The following is a 20454-nucleotide window of genomic DNA, read 5'->3' as shown; positions in this document are numbered from 1 at the left end:
ATATAAGATAAGTACCTCTGCTACGCAGAGGCATATAAATAGCCTTTGGGGCTATTTACGACTAAGCCTAAAATCAATATAAAGGAGATATTTACCTAAAATAAATATAAAGGAGATATTTACCTAAAATAAATAGAAATTCCGAAGGGCTATAATAAATTCCCGATATATTAGGGCCGCCATACATATAAGTTCTATCCGACGACTAGACTATATTAAGTTCGGGCCATTCACTCTACAGCAACAGGTCGTCAATGGTGTACCATTGACTCTTTCCTATCGGTCGATCGCGTAAATACCATTTCATTCGCAGCAACAGGTCGAACTTAATATATAGTAGGGGTGTACCATTGACTCTTTCCTAACTATAAAACGTACTGACTCACTCGGCCCTCTTCATTCTCTACAGGGGTCTCTGCCCACATGGAAGCGGGGCAGAGATGGCAAAGATCAAACACGGGAATAAGAAGCAAGCTCGCCTTCCTTTTTTATCATTTTGATAGAGGGGGATGGATAAAGTGGACAAAGAAAGGAGACGGATTCCAGTCGAAAAGATGGGTTCTCGTCTCGACAAAGAAAGAAGAATCTTGAAAACGCTCTTAACCCCTTCGTAGAGCCAGCCGTGTGTATTGTAAGTGATCCGAACCTGCCCGGAGCGAGCCCCCCAACTAGAGGCAAGTTCAGTTGGTGAGCCGTATGATGGGCAACTATCTCCTGCGGTTCGGAGAGGACTCAGCTCTTTGTTAGTACCCCCTTGGTTTCGGGGTGGACCCTTTCACTCTATTTTATTATATACGCTTAGCGAAAAGAATGTTTTTTGATAGACCTAGGACATGGATTCTATATGAACCAATGGATCGTGACAAGTCGTTACTACTAGCAATGACTTCCTCTTTCATTACTTCATCCTTTCCATATCCCTCTCCCTTGTTCGATCTTACTCATCAAATGGCACTCAGTTCATATCTGTAAGTTCGATCATTGACAAGGTTCAAAGAAAGGGTGGGACATTCACCATGAAGGCTAAAAAGAAGCGAGATAGGCTAGAATGGACCACGCCCAACAAAGGCATCAAGGAGTGCTAACGCACGCCCTCTAGTTTTGAAGCTCGTCTTGACCGCTCCATCCTTTTTGGTTAGCAAGCTTCTCGCTCTTCACTTCATAAGATCATACAAGTATTGAATGAAGGGAAAGAGAAAGATAATTAAGAGGGAATGAAAAGAGAAAGAAAGGGCCGAGTGAGAACGACGGGGCGACGTGGTAGAGTGAATGGCCCGTCGGATAGTCGTCGGCCGACGACTCCTTCCATTTATACAATTTACTATATTTTAGGAACTACTACTTTTGCGGGCACGCAATACTGTAATCCGCTGGGATCGACCGATAGGGAGATAGTATCTAACGATAGCTCGCAATACCGTAATTTAGGGCCAAGCCAAGTGTAACGACGGGATCGCAATACCGTAATTTCAGGGCACTGAAAACTGATATTTGGATAGCTCGCTTATATAGTAAGGGCATCCGTAAGGGAAGATCTTTCGTAGTTTTGAATAGTATAAATTGCTACGCAATTGTAGACTATCCGATGGCCATTCACGACTGTTGCTTGGCTCGACCGAGAATATTAGGGCCGAGTGTAACGAATAGATCTTTCGTAGTTTTGAATCTCAATTTACTTTTATATTAGGCTCTTTCTTTCTATTATATAGTCCCTTTTGCCTTTGCTTCCTCTCCTCACTCATTACTATAATTAATACCATCAATTTACTTTTATATTAGGCTTAATCTTAATCCATAGGCTCGGGTTCCGGCTTCTTCGGCTAAGAATCAAACTACGTTATATAGGCACAGAAGGAATTAACAAAAGAATGAACTTGAACCAAGCCGTGCATAAACTAATGAACTTCAGGGCCGAGTGAGAAGGGAGATGGAATGCTTTAATGGGCCCTAAATCTAAAGAAATTATAGTAAGGGCAGTATATAATATAAGTTCATTCACCACAATTTACTTTTATATTAGGCTTAGTCGTAAATAGCCCCTTTGGCTATTTATCTGCCCAATATATATACAGGGGTAGCAGAGTTATATTATATACAGGCGGATTAGAACTTATATTATGAATGCAGGTAGGGTGGATTAGTCTACTTAAGGCTTAGTCGTAAATAGCCCCTTTGGCTAAGGAGATAAATAGCCCCAAGAAGATAAATAGCCCCAAAGGCGTAGACTAACTGTATATAATATAAGATAAGTACCTCTGCTATGCAGAGCATATAAATAGCCTTTGGGGCTATTTACGACTAAGTAGAATAAACCACCTTACTATAATATAAATACCTCTGCTATGCAGAGAAGAGAAATAGCCTTTGGGTCTATTTTCGACTCAAAGAGGCGTAGCAGAGGTACAACTCTTATATTATATACAGTTAGTCTACGCCAAAGGGGCTATTTATCTTCTCGGGGCTATTTATCTCCTTTACTATATTTCACTCAAAGTCGTCTTCTAATGGTAGTGCCTAGGAATTAGCCTTTCTCGCCTACTGAGCTACTCTGACTTGTTCTCTCTCGCCCGCTTATCCGACTTGAAAGCTTCCCAAATGAGATCAACTACAATTGGGAACTTATCCGAAAATAGGAAATGGTGACTTGAATCAGACTTGTGCAGAGCATTGCTTTCCTCGTCGATCGCATGCCTATAAGTCCTCGTACACATTCCCGATCCTTCACGTCGTTTCACTGCGTGCACTCTCTTCGACTTCGCATTGCTTGGTGAACTTTGAGCTTGGTTCCCGAAAACTGGTTCTCCCCACCTCTCTGCCTCCAGTCCACTATAGCTAGCTAAATAGCTGGGAACCAGTACCATACCGGGGTGTGGGGACGAAAAAAGCAGTGGGAAGACAGACCAGCTTCTCAACTCACCGCTACGTGCTAAAGTGACTATGAGCTATTAGCGGACGAGAATAGGTGCCCGGACCTACAAAACTACGAAAGATCTTTCTTTCCACTTCTTTTCTTTCCACATCTCTTGTTGAGTTCTAGATCGGGATCGAAGTTGAGGAAGGAGCTCTAGCTAAGTAGAGAGGGAGGGAAGAGTATGCGAAGTTGAAAGTCTCAGATCATCGCCCTTCGTCTAAGCACTCGTACCTTTCTTGAACACAGGAAGACTCATCTACTCTTCATTCCGCTCTAATAGCATATCAGAATGGTCCCTTCGCAGAGAAAGCATCAACTAAAGAAGCATTGCCCTTCTTTTCTCCATCTTTATCGGGAGGACCTGGTAGCAGTAGTTCACGGGCCAAAGAAGGGACCGGGACTCGACAAAGCTTCGACTTCGCTTATGTAATCTAAGATGAAGGACCCGACAAATGAAGCGAAGCAACAGCCAATTGAAGCGTAGCGGAATGAGCGAGGAGCGATGCGGAACTACGTGGAGCTGAGCTTGCAGCGTTATAGGAGTGGAGCTAAGCTTGCAGCTTTAAAAGAGCAAGCCAACGATAGCGGAATGCGGCAGTTTGTGGAGCGGAGCGGAGCGCGGCAGAGAAGCAAGCTACATCTTGGGTAAAATAAATACGTGGAGCTGAGCTTGCAGCGTTAAGCTACATCTTGGGCCAAATAAATACGTGGAGCTGAGCCAGCACAAATAAAGAAGAAATGTAAAGAACCAGAGCACACGAAAGAGACCAGAGCAAGAAAGAAAATGAATTACGACAACTACTAATAAAATAATCAAAGATGAAATGGCGAAGAGGAGCGATAACAGACCCGTGACGCCGATTCCGATCTCTCCCTCATGACCCCTTCAGACCTTGAATGAACCGGAGAAGGTCTCGGACTGCCTACTATTAGATCTCCAACTTCTGGGCTTATGCGAGGGTCAGAGTTAATTAAGTCGGACATTGTAGATAAACGGAGAATAATAGAATAAGCTGGATCGGTTCAAGTATATTTAAGCTTAGCTTACACAGACTTCCTAAAAAAGCAGCTAGTGTGCTCGGGAGCGACTGAAACGAGGAACGAACTTGACGTAGAGATCGAATTCGACTTCGCTTAGTAGTTGCGCTGCCGAGGTAGTTAATAAGTTTGGGCGACAGCGACTACAGAGTTCAAGGACGTGAAGAATCTCATAGAAAGGATAGAAGCATAGGCAAGGTAGTAATCAAACAGAATGAATAGCCCTGCCCGCACATTGAGAAGTTTAATAATCGTGCTACCTCTTTCCTTTCTTCTCTAGGATGCGATGCAGAAAATTTCCTCGCCCCTTGCACCTGTGCTCGAGAGGATGGATACCCAAAAGAGCGACTGTCGGTGACCATTAACTCTTCTCTTTTCATTCACTCCGCTTAGTGAGTTTGATCTTTGCGCAGCGGGAGTCCTCTGAATAAGCTCAATTCTCTACGCGCGTCCTTCTGAATAAGCAATATTCCCACTTGTTTGGGAGCAGATCAGATAGAACAGATGCCTTGGTTGATTGATAAGAAGAAGTATAAACCTCTCCCTAGCCTGGCCTCTTCCTTTCCCCTCCTCCTACCTATCTGAACTACTAGCTCCTCGGACGAAGAAATACCTATAGTAACCTAAATTTCCTCCCGCCAGCATTGACTTGGGAATTAGGTTTATCCAAGAGGAGGTTTGAATTGGTGTGATCCGGAGGAATTCTTTCTATTAGACTTCTACTGTTGCTCTGGCACCTGAATTAGCTGCTGACCAAGTTTGACCTTGAATGAAGCTAGGACAGAAGATCGTGGATGGGATAATTCCTTTACCATATCTTTCCCCAAGAGCAGACTCAAGAGGCACTCACTGCAAAGGGTTGGAGCCTATGTATTTTATCATGACTATCAGTTCGCTCCGCTCCTAAGTTCAGTTCAGCCCGCACCCTTGATGATGTACCTTGATTGCGCTTTAACTTAGGGAATCAACAACTTATTCAACCAGGGCTTAAGTAAAGAGGTGCGGAGGATAAACCTGATCTGCGGGACGGGACGCTCCCTCTTTTCCAACAGCTGAATCGGATGACTGAACTGCTAGCTCTGGAGAGCCTCATCAGAACCAACTTTCTGCATACCTAAAGAATTCCCAATAAGACTGGTATAGTGAATGGTGTGCCTCCGAAGGACTTGGTTGAATCTGCGCGATAGGAGAATCCGGGGAAGCGCTTAGGAACATTCAGAGCAAGTCAGCAGCTAGAGCAGGAAGAGAAGTTTGCCAAAGGCCTCTGAAAGATGCTCTATCTTCTCAGCCCTTCTATTTAAGTATAAGACCTCTGATCAGACTCATACTCTAGAGAGGGGAGACCCACGGAAGTACTCTTCTCTTTTGGGAATCAAATCCAAGAGCTGATTCGCACTCTAGATCTGGAGGCTACCTAGATGGTGAGGAGAAGGTTGGTGGTTTACCTGACGGGAGGCGTAAGCGGAAAGATTAAACTCACCACGGGGCTCAGACCGCTATTACTCGCTTTCAGATCTGGTTGGGAAGAGTGAATCAAATAGTGAATATGCCGGGGCGCAATGATGAGTTGACTTGAGGCGCAGGAGGGGAATGAACATACATAAATTGATGCGCAGGGATTTGGAGTGTCCACATGCATGTGTTAAAGATAAGAGTCATGTCAGATTGATCGTGATAAAATGGTTAGTCCCCCTTTCCTCTTTGCAAAACCATGTTATTAAACATTGATTGTCTGGCCTACCCTATCTTACCTGAGTCAAATCCTCAAATTCACGCCTCGAGTCGCCACCATTTCCCCTTCCTGGCCTGGCAGAACTGATAGCGGGTCTCAGTCTCTTCCTATAAATATAGGAAGTACGGGTCTCTCCTTCTCTCTGACTCTGGCAAGGACTGATGGATGGTACAAGACAAGACTGAACATATGGGCCCTTACTCGGAAGCGTACTCTATTCAGTTCTCTTTCGCCCGGCTAACATATCCAAATGAGCTCACTCGACTTAACTCAGAGGGATTCAATTAAAGCCGAGAATCCTCTGCGCTTCTTTAGTTTCATCAATTCCCGCTCTCGCGAGAGGTGCAAGCGGCTCTCCGACTTCAAGAAGCATGAATTCTTCCTTTTCCTTTGGCCAAGTCAATCCCATCTCCGCATCAATCCGAGAATGCCGAACTGCAGTCTGGGAAGTGAGCCTCAGATTCTTTTCTTGCTGACTCAAATGTCGAAAGAGAGACAGATTCAGTTCTTGGTAAAGATCCAGTAACAGTTGAAAGTAATGGTTCAGACTCACTCTTTTCATAATGCCATCTTAGAACTAATGAAGCTCAGTTGCTAGCCTCCCTCAAGTGGGAGCGGAGCGGCTCTAAAGGACCGGATCTTAATCTGATTTTGATCTCAGAGACCAGGAAGAGTGAATATGTCATTCATAAATTGCCGCTTATCTCATCTTATATAACTATCAAGATAGTCCCGCCATCTCTTTTCTTTCCGCCTTACTATATATTTGCTTCTTGCGCCCGTTAATATAGTAAGGCCGGATCAAAGGCTAGGCTAGATGGAGGACAGGACTGGTCAGGGCCGGGGGCATTGCTTTGAATCTCCTTAGGTATGGGAAAGTTCTGAGTTTAGTTTAGTTGCCAGCTCTGGTATTCGTACTTCACTGAGGAACCGTGTCATTGCCTGTCCAGCCCTTGCTTGAGGACTCTGGTCTCAATCCGGATCTTTCTTTAGCGCCTTCTCACTTCTAGCACTACTATAGTGTGTGTGAAAGCTTTCTTAAAAGCATCCCCGAGGATAACGACAGTAATTGCACCTCTTTCCGGCCTTACTATATTAAGTTCGGGCGAAAGAATCATATCAAGTCATGTGCACGCCCTATCAAGTCCTCACTCATTTGCCACTTATGGAAGTAAGAAAGAGAAAGAGAGTCTCAGCCAGAAAGAGAGCTAGCACTCAGAGCAGGTGGGCACCTTCTACTCTAATTGGCACCATACATAATCTCTACCGGTCCAACAAGGTTCATTGAATGGTTAAATGGTCAGCTACTAATGAAGCTCCGCACGCGGACAGGAATTGCAAGCACCAGCCCCGGAAGACTAGTTAAGAAGAGAGGGAGAGAGAGAATAGTGCATGAGCGACTCACACCATTCGCTGCTAACTCTTAAAGATTGGAAGACTGTCCACCTGGGAGTGCTACTCTTTCTTTTCTGCTAATAGTGTTCGTTGTGGAGTACGGTCTATCTGTCAGGAAGCTTATCCTTATAGAGAGAGTAGGTATGCGAATGCCCAGGGAGAGGGATTCTTTATTGATTATTGATTGACGGGAGCACTACTACTAAATGCATTTCGTTTCGCTATGCCACTGTGGAAGAGAGGTCAGAGCCAGATCTTTATCTGTCCATTCCTACTTGGACTTCTCACGCGACCTCTAATTCTAATGGGATTGCTTAGCAAAGAGGCTTTCTCACGCGATGGTATGTGTGGGCTATCTCAGATAATAAGGGATTCAGGCTTAGGGCAGTTCACTCTCTACGGGTTTCCTAATTGGAATAGTTCATGTTTAGGGGAATGAGACTGGAACCAGCTTCTGTAGAAAGAGCCCGGTTGCTTCATCTGCTAAATAGTGCTGAGACCTTGAGGAAACCTACCGCTCCGTGGGCTATCTACTCTTCTGTGCCATTCTGACTCTTTGTCTCGTTTTCACGGGAAGATCATAGGGATGAGGCGAGCTACTCGTGATTATACTCTTCGGTGGGCACAATCAAGTAGTTATCTTTCCTCTGGATCCAGTCCTTCTCTTATTAGATATGAGTTCATCGGGAACCTTGGGTTAGGCAGCTGCTATTTAGCTGACAAGGAGTCGGGTAGGCATTTCAGTCTACTTAAGTCAGTCCTTATCGCCTTCCTTTATCTAGTTAGCCAGCATTGGTACAACCTGGGCTCTGTAGCAAGGTTATAGAGAATGGACCTGTGCTGGATAGCCGGTTCCTCACTTGATCTAGCTAGCTCTTCTCAGGCCTATTGGGAAGCCTATCTGTTCTACTGCTTTTCCTCTTGATTGGGCTCATGCCACAATGAGTTGAGTTTCAGATCTAGAGTAGCTTGTATTGGTTTGGTTAGACTGAGAGGGATTCTTTCTGGTCTCCAATCGAGTGCTCTTTCTCTATTGAAGTGCTTTCTCGCGGGCATTGACTGCTTCCTCTCATTCCTTCCTTTCATTACTGTTGATTGCTATTGCTTGAAGAAGAGAGAAGGAATGACTGGATGGGAGAAGATCTAATTGGAAGTGTACATGTGATCTTCTTATCTCATTCTCTTTTTCATGAACATATGGCTTTCCGTACGGGATGGGAAGAGCGCACAAGCACTTACAGTTTCCGGGCAATTCAATAAGATGGGATCGCATGCTAAAGCAAGTCCGAAGTGTATAAAGCGCGCCGAGGTCACGTAGTCTCTCTTTCTTCTCTATTCTCTAGGATCTAATGCCGTCGTAGGGGATGCAGGTGAGAGTTAATATTAGACTCTCTCCGTGAAAGCTGGCCTCTGACAGTGTGAGTTGACCACTCCGCCAGCTACTCCTACTATAGCTATCCTATTAGTTTAGTTGGTGAAGTTTAGGGTGCCCATGAAGAGAAGTGCTGACCGGCTACTGAGCTTGATAGCAAGTATCCACTGATCTTAGCCGACTACTCTCTCTAGATAATGGGGATGTCAATGAGTACACTTATATAGTGGAAGAGCTTAATAGTGGTCTTGTCCCGAGCAAGTCTATCTATCTTGCAGTCTTCAGTTGAGATTTTCAATCAGTTTGATCATTGAAGAGCAGGTTTATTAGGCATACCCTCTCGCCAGCATCAGTTTCGAGCAGATCATCCAGAGCAACCCGCTAGCTTTCTTTTCACTCTCCCTAATGGAAAGCATGGCATATCGCTTTCAACTTCAGTCCGGGAATGCCAAGTAGACTGACTTACCCCTATGATAGTCTCCAACTGCTTTGCCTAGGAGGAGTATATCATCATATAGTTGACAACACAACAAGCACTATAGATTCAATCAAATGTTTGGATTAAAGGAGTGCAAAGCAAGAAAGGAATTGATCTACTAATAGCTAAGTGTGAGAAGTCAGTCTCTCTCTCTTCTATTTCTCCTCTTGTCTCATATCATATCAGTCCTTTCAGTGGTATTCATGGTTAGGGAAGGGCAGTCTTCTGTGTTTGTGATCGAGAAGGGGCATGATGATCATTCTCTACTCTATGAATTGTCATATGGTCTAGCGCAGAAAGGAAAGTACCGATTTTGGGGGGGTGCACTGCACTCACGTAATTGCGACTCTTGGGAATGATTGTAAAGCATACCGGGGATGAGAGATAGGGATCTCTGCTGGACCACTCTTCCTACTTATAGAGGATGGACTCGGATTCGTTCTACTCAGTCAGTTCCCCTTAGCCTTTGAAGTGCTCACCCTGCCTCAGCTAGCGAGAGGTCTCTTTTTACACGTGGAAGAGAATGAACGATAGAGCACCCAAAAGTGTTATAGAATGGGGGAGAGACTTTATTGAATGGGAGATAGAGCACATGCACATATAGTTGAATGAATAAAATGAAATGTGCCCGCTACACGAATCAGAATCAAAAGAGAATGGATCCGGGGTAGGAGCAGATAGGACAGAACAGTGAGAGCTGGTACTAGAAGGGAAGAGGTACTATCATGGAAGTCTCAGTGCCCTCCTTTTTCCTATGTTATATCCGCGAGTGAGAATGACCTTAGTGAGCTCCGTGGTGGGGATGGTCGTATGGGAAGCCTTTATCCCTTTCTTCCAGTAGTGGGATCGGTGAATGGTAAATCTTCTTTCTGGTCTCTTCCATGATTATGAGTTATGGTGGAGGATGTCCGACCGGGCACTGCTTTCTTTGTGTTATGCTACTTGTCATTTGTATTCGCCATCAGTACTATCCTGGCTACTCCTCTATGGTATGGGGCTATGCTCTTGTTTAAGTTCGTGCTATCCCGGCGCATGGCTGAAATGAGCATTTAATTGCTTCCGAGCTTACTTTCTCTCTCTTCTGTGGCAGCATTGCATTCTTTCTTTTCATCCGTTCTAGCTCCAATGAATAATCCTAACTCAATACGGAAATGCTATCGGGTCAACTTGAAGGAGGATAATGTGGTCCCCGTTCACCATCAATAGGCAGGGGGGGGGGTTATTTGGGAGACTGAGGCAGGGTCCGGACAGATAAATGAGACTGAGCAGGCTCACTGTTGGATGGGCTTAGCAGACCTTGAATCTCTATTGATAACTGAGTTGGGCATTGACTGAGACTCTACTATTCCTACTATCTGCCTTCGCACCTTTGAGTATGAGAGAGAGAAGAGCAATTAGCATTCGGGACAGTAGCAGTGAGAGCTTGCGCGTATGGGAGTTCTTAGTTATCAATGCCATCTACCATCTACTGTGACTCTTGCATCTTTTTATTTAGCTAGATCGGCACCTTTATCAGAGTCCTGCCCTCTTTTCCGTATCCATTGGTGGAGTTTTTTTCAATGCTCCCTTCTGTGTTCCAAGATTGAGTCTACGCTCTCGGGCTCAGAAGCCCTCATTGGACTTGGGATGGTCCGAAATCTCTTTTATCTGGCTCACAGCTCGGGCATCATACTCGGAGCCTCTGGAAGATTATCGCAGCTACAGAAACATATTCATACTCTGGATCAAGCCTGACCTAATGCCTCTTTGATCCGACATCAGAGCATGTCAATAATGATTCCAGTCCAGAGCTTTAGTTAGAGGAAGAGGTGCAAGCTTACTGGTAGGTATTGGTAGCGAGGAGAGAGAGACTTGAGCAAGCGGGCAAAAGCAAGCCATTCAATAAGTTATCTAACTACATTCTACTCTCGTGTATGGGCTACTTCTTATCAGAGTCTATGGCTACCCACTTACTTGAATAGCTCCGGTCCCACTTCTATCACTCAAAAATCTGCTTTCCTATTCTCTTCTATACACTTTAGGAACCGGTGAATAAAAGAGCTCACTCAGGCTAGCTTCCTAACTTGTGCATTTAAGAGTAGAGCCAGTAGAATCATAAGATAGATGTGGATGCGCCTTTCTTCCCGTTCTTACCTTACTTTTCCCTTATCGAACCCATCAAGTCTTGAACCGCCATTCCTAGCCGCATGTGCAATCAGAGCCACCAAAAGGAAAGAAAGACTGTGCCGATCTAGCTAAATAAAAAGATAAAAAAAGAGTAACCAAAGATTGGAGAGAGAGAACCATACTTCGAAGAGAAAGATAGAGAAAGAAAATTATAGTTATTGCAACTATGTGTGATATTATAACAAGCTGATCTCACTTGACCAGATCGGATAAAAAAGGATCAAATAAATCAAACTATTCAATATCGCCGCCGCCTATGACCTTCAATCCCGCTAGTCCACTTTGAACTGCCCGCATCACTTTCATTCTGTACTCCTCATTTCCTTACTTGAACTGGCCAGCATCGCTTGCTCCACTCATTAATGTAATGCCATCTATGACAAATAGAGCTAGTCCTTGAATTATCAAGCCAAGCTTCATCCCATTGAGTTGAATGCACTACATCAAGGGAGCAAGAAGATCACATACTAAGCAAGCACTCAATTAAAAGAATAGCCAGACCAAAGAAGTAATATAGATAGAAAGGGCTCCGAGTAGAACAGATAGAGAAGTATAGGATCCGCTCAGCTAAAGCATACGATTCTAGATAGCTAGGGAAGTAGACCATTCCTCTTCAATGGATTGGGCCTATAATATAAGTTCCAACGGAGAAGAGAAAGAAAAAAAAACACAAGACTGGAAACTAGATTAGCACTTCTGACTCTTGAAATATATAGAGATTGGATCTTCCTTCTATTTCTATTGTATTATGTCCTTACTAAGGAACTAGAGGTCAAGGGATCGAACAAGTGTCCATATGGAAAGAAGTTCTTTTTGTTGAAAGAGTGAATTGGATAAGGCTTATCTATACTATATAGAGATTGAATTACCTTCCTGTCGGCTTCAGATCACCGGCCCTCCTAATCCTGCTCTTTCTAGGGATGAACTTATATTATAGTAAGGCGGCCCTAAAATATATTAAATTCGAGAGTGAGATCTCAAAACTACCTAGCGATCCCTACCTGTAATATTTGGCACAGAATTTGATGCCGAACCAGTGGGCGCCTATCTCTTGCTTTAGCTCTCGCGTGCCTGGTCGGAAAGAACTCTTCCCAATTTCGGGTTGATTATGGTTTTGAGTCCAAATACAAATATCTCTAGCTCTAAGAGCCGGTGCTTATTCTTCCCTCTTGCAAGAAGTATGAACTAAGCTCGTCCCGTGGGAGATCCCACCAAAGCCCTTAGGTTAGGCACCGGATCACTACTGAACTGGGGTCTTGGAAGCGCTATCCCTGAAGTATATAAGTAGAGCCCTTCTTTCTTTTTTCATCCCTAGCTGGGTCGAGCAGGTCAGATAGTTCCAGCGGTATCGCCAACCGTCGCATGAATAGATGCCTTTCTGCCCCTTACTATATATTTGCGGTGCTACGCGAGTAGGATCAGCAAAGGAGATCCATTGAATGGGCTTCTCAGCAATAGCAATGGCACGGAGGCTCCAAGGAAAGGGAGATCGGAGACCTGACGGAAGGAGCAAACGGGCGAGTGACAACTAAGCAGAGCGCTGTGGCCCGCGACGTAGAGTAGAATATCGCAGTTCAGAATCGAACTTAGAGTTCGTCTTGATCCGGGTCAGTTAGCTAGCTCCCAGTATGCTACAAGTTCCTCTCTCGTTCGGGGTTTGGGCCGAGTTCATATCTCTTCTCTTCTTTATAGAAATATAAGTAGTAGTTCAAGACCTACTACTTTTATTTGTAAGGCCCATGGGAATTCAAAAGCGGAATAGCACTCTTGATCTGTAGGCGAGCAGGTCGTGGTAGGTATAGGTAGGAGTGAACGAAGTGACACTTTGGTGCGGAGCGAGAGAGAGTAGACTCGGGTCCAGGCCCTGGAAAGGGTTCGCCCTTTGACTCAATTCAATAGCATGAGCTTCGTAGGTCACTCCTAGTATACAAGGTGCAAGGGCTTGAGCCTTTGGCCGAGAATTGAGTTGAGAACCTCCCTAGGTGAGTTGCGTCCTCATTAGCTCTCTTCTGAGTTTCCTTGCCTTATCCATCGTACTCTACATGTCTTTGTGGAGCATTGAACTATTGAATGAACATTTGTCCTCGGTAGTGCCAGCTACCATGGGGGGGCGGGGGTCTCTTCTGCTAAAAAGAGGGGAAAGAAGAGGGATGCATAGCTACGAGACTCTTTCTTGTTGATCTTACTCAATGTACGGTTGCTTACTCGCACTTCCTAGTGAGATGGTGGAAGACACCTGTATATATTTAATAAAGAAAAGGATGGCAAGCTCCGAAGATAATTGGCAGGCAGACCATCTTCTGAACTTGAACTCGAAGACAGCGGGGGCTTTTTACAAGCACTCTATCATCGCACCTCATAGCTTGAATTCGAAGCCGCTTTCTTGTACTTTTTGATGTGCACATGGATGTTATAAGCATCTTGCTTTCTCTTGCTTGAGACGAGACTTTAATGAATGAACTCAATGCGAAGTCGAAAAGAAGATTCATTGCATTCTTTTATCCACACTTTTTCTTTCTCAGAGAGGTGAGTGAAAGTAAATAAAGTAGAGGCAAGCAACTCGTTCTCTGTAAAAGAAAGAGAGTTTTCCGAGATCCATTCGTTAATTAAAGACTAGCCCCTTCCCACCTGGCATAAAGAAGGGAAGGGCAAGCGAATGAATGAAAGGCTTAAAGGTCTCCGGTTCCAGCTTACCCACTCTTTGCTTTAGTCGCTACCGGTTTATGCACTCCCTCAGAGTATTGCACGCAGAGCTAAGCCCGACCGGACCGCAACCCTATAAAGAGATTCTCCAGTGAATGCGAGAGAGTCTCAGGCACACCAAGCTGCAAGGACCAGCTAATCAATTAGGCAAAGACTCAGGACCTCACCCGATACGATAGAAATAGGAGAAGAGCAGGATAAGTTGAAGACGAAGCCCTCCCCCTCTAACAGAGCCCTCAGCCAACCTGAGTTAAGTGAGAGGTTCTTTAGTTGATATGGTATGAAGAAGAAGCTTAAGTAAGAAGACCTCAGATACGATACCAAAGCCAAGGAGTTGTCCCGAAATCCCTTTTCGTTATAATCCTACGCAAATATATATACAGGGCCGCTCCTAACCTTTTATTCCAGTATAGTTGCTATGTTAAGTTAGCTGATTCGACAGGTCAATTAGCCCATTTACTCAAACAAAGGGTCCGCCCGCTCTAGCTAGGGGGGCGTTCTCTATCTGGAGCTCCGGCCACTCAAGGGAAAGAGACAAAGAGAGGTCTTTAGCAAAGCGCATCTGCTTTAGCTTCTGGATTCACATACTGCATCCTGGGCAAGGGTCTCTATTTGAGGCGAGAGGGAACATTATCTCATGCCCCTCTGAGCCTGGCTCTTATGAAAGATAGCTGGTACGCCTCTCCCCTATGCCTTCTCCCCCTAACGGAATGAATGACTTTTATCAAGGCTGCCTTCTCATTGCCTGAACAACAGATTCTTATTCACCTTTCTCGCCAGCCTCTCTGGATACAGCTAAGTATCCCGTATACGTACTTCTTCTTTTCTGGCAGCCTTTTCTACTTGGAACTCCAGCCCAGCATAGTCAGAGAAAGGCTCCTGCCCGCCTGGATAGGGCGCATCCTTTGCGGTGTCCTCCATAGCTGGGTGAGAGATGGGTCCCACTCATAGAATTAGCAGGTTAGCACTCATTTCTCGCTTAAGAAAGGACCTCAAACAAAGGATTAAGGATGAGCTAGGACTTTGTACGAAGGAAGTTGAAGCAGCCCTGGGTTTAGAAGATATTGATATGGACGCGCCTTCCTTTTGCTTATAAAGGATTATACACTGAACGGTGGCATCCCAGTCCTTGGAAGATTCTCAACCACTTTCCCGGAATATTAGCTTTGAGGACACCAACTTCACCGAAGAGGTCCAGGGATGATGAGAAAGAATCAACTGAGTCTTATCCAAGGGAAGCCTTAGCCGGCCGGGCCTCTTTAACTTGACCTCCTCACTCGTCCCTCACTTAAGATTCGGAAACTCTCCAAGTAGCGAGAGCGTTCCCAACTACTCTTTGTCCACATACCCACGTGAATGATTATATATCTGACTGATAATGCTACCTCTTTTCATATCCGACTTGCTACCTCTCTCATGGTGGTTCCAGAGGCCAGGCTATCGAAGCGCTTCGGTCCGAAAGGTCTAATGCCTAGCCTCAGGCACGAAAGAGTAAATGGTTGATCATGTGGTCGTCATAGTTCAAGGCGCCGGCTACAGAAAGAGATGTGAAAGAGGACTGCATGAATAAGCAAATGCATAAGCAAGGAGTGAGCATGAAGGCAATGCTCAGTTAAAGTGAGAGAAGGAAGGCAGGACTCTTTGTGAAATCTACGTCCTATGGGCAAATGGTCAAATATTCTTCTGCCCCTCTGGCTTGCCATACTGAGCTATGGTTACTAATAAAGATTGGACTCTTGAACCATTGAAGATTCGTATAGGGTCTCTACTTTCACTCGTCCCATCCGAACCCTTATTAGTAGGAGACCCGCCTTAGTGAATTGAGAATTAGAGCGAACCCTGCTATCCGGTAGGTGGAATCGTTAATTAAGAAGTAGATCTCCTCTTCCCAATCTGACCCCGGGAAAGAAAGAGGGTTATCCATCTTTTCATCCCAACTCCCCGCTCCCTGCTTTATTCAAATCCACAATCCTTTGACGCAGTAGCTATCGCAAGTGGGTCCAGTCTCTAAGCGCTGGCAGAACTGACGAGGCATCGGCTCAATCGTACCCCTCAAGAGTCAAGCGAGGACCTCACCTCCCTCACTCGTCTATAGCTTATCTTGAGTCCCCTTTCTATGCATTTGCCTTCGTCTATACTATTTATGTGCTCTTCTTGCTCTTTCTTTATACCCGATGTGAGTGGGGTGGACTGAGTCTACGAATCCTGCTGGTGCCCAGGTCTGCTTCTAAAAGTTCGGAGGAGGATGGAGAAGAGGAACTCACCATAGCCTGACCCATCTCAGCCGCTTTAACCTGATCTGCGAGACCGGGCGAGATAGTCAAAGACTCGAATCGGGCAACTTACTACCAAAGGGCTAAAGGGGTGCGATTGCAGCTGGGCTTAGCCTGATCAGTCTAGTTCTTAGGTTGCAATCAACTAATATTGATTATTGTCCAGAGAGCTCAGTGTATCAGCGGGCGGGAAAGAAGAATTTCTCTTCTCTTGAGCCAGCCGATTCTCCTTCAATCGGACACAGCTAGGTAGGATTCCCCCTCCTTATTTCCCGGTCCCATATCTCTCGTATACTCTCGGCAACCCATCGGTGAGAGGCTCCGCATCTGCTGAAGAGTATCCGAGAGTGGTAGAGGACGAGCTCAGATACCCTTTCCCAATCGCACTTCTCTAAGAATCTTTCCACAAGAGTGGACTTTCTACAAGTACTTCCTTATCCTCTTCCCCTTCCCTACAGTCCCTCGCCGGGCATGATTGAATGCCTGCCCTCGCATGGCACTCGCCTGGGATGACCTGCCATGATAAGCTAAGCTAACTCAGTGAGAGAGAATATAATAGCAGTCACTAGCCTTTCTTATTACTAATAAAGAAATCTCTCTATGAGATCAGAGCTCTTGTTCCATTCTTTTCGACTTCGCATCTGTCTGATGGGCCATTCTTTCCTATTTCCCCAACTAATATAAGTTCCCTTGAATCTGCCCCAAAATCTTAGGAACTTATATTATAGTAGGCGCCTCGCCTAGCTTCTTCGACTATAGCCCTTACTACCGGCTTCACGGAACCTTTCCTATCATCATCAAGAACTTGAGCCCTCGACAAAGCATCTCACGCTCCTTTCCTCTACGAACTGCCCCAAGACTGGCTTAGATAGGAATGAATCATCATTGCCCATCTGACCAATCCAGCATCTCTGCTCGGGGGAAGATACATAAAGTCGGTTTCTGCCGCGTTCCGCTCTGAACTTCGTCACTTGTCCGGTCTACGCAAGAATAAAGTCGATCGGGTCTCGCGTAGCACCTAACTCATTGCTTTCATGGACCTCAGTTAGCCTTTATAAAGCATAGAATCGTAGTAGCTCACCCGCCTACTCACCTTTGCTCTACTCTATTGGTGTCCCATGAACTAGGCTCCGGTACTTCCTCCGCCCAAATGAACTTGATGGTCGGCGTGATGCCACTCCACTCTACGGGGCCTTCGATCTACGGGCATGGGAAGCAGTGGGAAGTGGGAGATAGCCGGAAGGTTGAGTCCGAATCAAGATCCTTTTTTCTCTTTTCAGTAACTGTAGTTGTAGTATTATAGTCTCATTATAGTAATTAGTAATTATGATGAATGCCTCTCGTCATGCCCATCCAAGACCAATCACTTCCTCGACTTCGCTTGGCTCGCTGCCTCTTCTAAGCCCTCTTCTTCATGCTTCCTTAACCGACCACTTGTCCGCTCGCTCATCCCGCTCGCTGCTTCACGTCGTTGCAAAGCTTCAATTGTTGCTCGCTGCTTCGCTTACAACGCTGGCTCGTTCATTCCACTCGCTTGGGTCTTCCTAAACTTATAAGTCTAAAGCTCCCGTGGCATGTTCTCTTCACGTTCCGGATGTCGCTCCTTCATTCGATGAGCTCTAATCTAACGCCCGTTGTACCAATGTCCTTTCCCGACTTGCTTATCCGACGGACCACTCTCGAATTCATTCCCGAAGTCAGAGAAAAGCATCACTTCATTCCACGTACGAGATGCGCTCTCTGAACTTCTGACAAGAGTTCCGTCTCCCGCATCATTAACTTGGTTTGGTCTCGCACTAGCTACCTAGATTAGGGGGAGCAATCGAGTACTCACTGTATTTGAGGAACTTCTCCCTCTGCGTCACGATGTTCGCTCCATGAACTCTTTCCCGCGTCACTCTCGTCCTCACTTGCAAAGTAATGACCGTGTTTACTGTCGATTGCCATAGTGCCGATCACCGGGCAGACTTAACGATAGTGAGAAAGCAGGAGAATGCCTGGTACGCTAACGATGCGATATTAGTCAATTATCATTCTCTCTCTAACCGTAGCACGTAGTCTCATGAGCTAAGACTGGACGCATTTATCGCACCTGCCCATCGGGTTCAAAACTACGAAAGATCTGATTTATATTTATTTTAGGGGGCCTAGCTCGCTCTACTAAGAGATCCGGGTCTTATCAAATGCTGGCTCTGGCTCGCTCCACTTTGTTGCACTCGCTTGTCGGCGTCCCAATGATCTGAGGCGGGACATTGAACCACACTCATATCAAGCAAGACAGAGTAGGGCCAGTCTCCCGGGGCACTAGTCATGGATCGATCGCTCTGTCGGCTTTCCTTCTCACCGAGTCTTAATGCTCCCGTTGGTCGCTCCTCTTCTTTCGTTGCCATGTAGCTAGACCAGGATCAGATACGGACTTCCTTTCTTGAATAGCATCCCGTACGACTTGAGCCCTTGAACGTCTCTTTCCCGATCCTTTCCCCCGGTCTAATGGCACAACTGGCTTTGGACTCGGCACCATGACTACCCGCATTGTCGACTTGCTTGGTCCATTCCTTTTTTGCTGGTGAGCAAGGACTCGGCCTAGGAAGACTCGGTTCTTAGGCACCGAGGGAAGCAGTGAATTTACCCGTGCTAGGAAGGACTTGGAAGCAGTGCTTGAGGGCCTAGCAACTAGTAACTCTGAACCCGGGCACTTCAGTCGCAGCTATCGGACTTTGCCCCAGGACTAGGGCGGGCCTATCACAGCTTGGACTCGGAACCAGTGTTCGGGTATAAGTTCCTGCTTCGATCAACCATTTCGAAGATCAGGGAGACTCTTGTTATCTCCCCGCCTCTACTATCCACGACCGGAAGATAGGACTACAACCCTGGCTCGCTCATCCGAACTACTTGAATGGCAGCCACTACTATTATAGCAGCCACTACTGCTCTATCGCTCCTCGACTTCGCATGGCCTACTAAGCCTTCGGAGGATTAAGCTCTGCCGCAATTTAATAGTGGGGGGATTGGGAACTGACTCCTTATCTTATGTAGATCGGAGAGTTCGGCATGCAATCGCTAGTGACGTAGAGATTATCCGACCAGATCGCCCTATAAAGATAAATTCCGTAGTTCCGTATTGAGGCATTCCCTCCCCTGTGCGGAGAGCATAGCATCCGTTGTCCGCTCCCGAGTCCTTTATGCGCATGACGGCACTACTTTAATTTCATTATAATTGATTGAGAAGAGGCGCTTCTCAAGTCGAAGATGCACTCGTCATGGTCAAGTCATGCTATGAAAGAATCAATGCCGAAAACAAGCGAGCGAGTGGAATCGGAATGAACGAGCCTATGGGGGGAGCCAAGCAAGAAATGCTCAGCCCTACTCTTGATGGTGGACAAATGAGGGCGCGACGAGAGGGACGAGCGAAGAAAGAAGACCGCTTCAGCATTGGAGGAGAATGGCCTTTGTCCGCATTCCTATCCATTGAGGGCGCGCTCCGTTTCACTTCACTTGCCGGGTTCGGTCCTCGGCACCAACGAATAAGCGAATAGATAGAATTCCAGAACAGGAGTAGGACTGAGGCTAAACGGATCAGTTGTAGCACCCGATGCCCTTTGTAGGCATGGAATCGTAGGTATCAAATTCCTTCGAGGTCCCGCCTCTCTCTTGCTTCAAATGCATTGATGAATGAGTGCCGTGAGCCAGGAAGTCGGAGGAGCATCAACGGAGAGCAGCAGGTATTCCGACCGAAGGTACGACCTGGACAGGAGCAGTACAGGCCGAGTCGTGCCCGGTCTTGGCCTATAGAGCAGGAGCAACTCCGAGCAGACCAGTCCAGTGCATGTGGAGTGAAGCCGGGTCAGAGCCCTAATCCGTTGCATTCCCCTTGTAGGCTCCGTCAGTCCCCAAAAATCTAGTAAATGCGGTTTCCGGAGCATCGCCTGTCCACGGATATAGCTCGAACGTGGCCCGGGTTGACCGGATCGCATAAGAGCCCGGGCAGAATCGAGGGAGGAGCCCCTCCCGACTATCTGTGAATCGCTCCTAGTTCCTTAGTGGTCCCTTTGGGGAAGGAGGGTTAGCGTCTCGTAAGAGGAGCTCGATCCCGAAATATATAGTAAGGGAAGGTGCCTCTCTTGGGAATTTATTATAGCCTAAAATAAAGATAAATTCCTCTTCGTAGCTCTCTTTGTCGCTGTATTTTCCTTCTAGGTTCTGGAAGTGAGTTAAGGTCTGTTTAGCATCTAATTAGAGGTGTCGAGTCAAGGCTAGGTGTCGGTCTATTGGTAGTGGCTCGTGTCGCTATAGCTCGAGTCCCCTTTGGGTGAGTAAAGGCGGCTATTCAAAACGCGGTATCTTGAGGTCCGGTTTCAATCGAGGGCTATACTAGGCGGAATTTAG

The sequence above is a fragment of the Curcuma longa genome, chromosome 16, assembly GCF_044706935.1.
Source record: "Curcuma longa cultivar G26 ecotype Majalengka, Jawa Barat chromosome 16, ITB_CL_G26_1.1, whole genome shotgun sequence".
NCBI lineage: Eukaryota > Viridiplantae > Streptophyta > Magnoliopsida > Zingiberales > Zingiberaceae > Curcuma > Curcuma longa.
The sequence above is the reverse complement of the archived record's forward strand: the minus strand, read 5'-3'. Positions refer to the sequence as shown.